This window comes from Orycteropus afer, unplaced genomic scaffold (assembly GCF_000298275.1).
Source record: "Orycteropus afer afer isolate SDZICR_OR568_19922 unplaced genomic scaffold, OryAfe1.0 scaffold00023, whole genome shotgun sequence".
In the NCBI taxonomy this organism is placed as follows: Eukaryota; Metazoa; Chordata; class Mammalia; order Tubulidentata; family Orycteropodidae; genus Orycteropus; species Orycteropus afer.
Window position 1 is genome coordinate 8320304 of NW_006921610.1, and position 663 is coordinate 8320966.

The 663-nt window shown below is 44.9% G+C and overlaps 1 protein-coding gene across 1 annotated transcript in view; it reads left to right on the top strand.

Annotated features, from left to right (window-relative positions):
* Positions 1-663, top strand: part of MMADHC (metabolism of cobalamin associated D) — a 29438-nt gene that overhangs the window by 27502 nt on the left and 1273 nt on the right. The window lies entirely within an intron of this gene.

Below are 663 nucleotides of genomic sequence, written 5' to 3' on the forward strand. Positions count from 1 at the left end.
GTTTTAGCAGAAGCATTGAATGCAGGGAAGGCGAATCCATATCCAGAATAAGTATCTATTCCAGTAAGAACAAAACACTGTCCTTTCCATGATATGATGGAAGTGGTCCAATGTAATCGACCTGCCACCACGTTGCAGGCTGATCACCCCGAGGAATGTTTCCATATCGTGGACTCAGGGTAGGTGTCTGCTGTTGACAGATTGGGCACTTAGAACATAGTCATCTGATCCCATCTTGGGAACAACCACACCACAACAGCTCAAACCACACAGAATTGTGGTCTAGCCAAGGTGACACACAGCTCCAACTATCACAATATATATGTACATATATATGTATATACACACACACATGACTATATATATATATACATACACCTATAGGTGCTCTAGTGGCATAGTGCCTAAGACATCTGACTGCTAACCAGAAGGCTGATGGTTCAAACCCACCAGCTACTCCACGGAAGGAAGAAGACTGAGCAATCTACTTCTGTAGTGATACTGCTTTGGAGACCCAAGCAGGGGGGGTCGCTATCAGTTGGAGCCAACTCAAGTCAAGGTCAGTGAGTTTATATATATATTTTGTTGTTGTTGTTTGCCGTCGAGTCAGCCCCGACTCATAGCAACCCCTCCTTGGGTTTCCGAGGCAGTATCACTACGGAA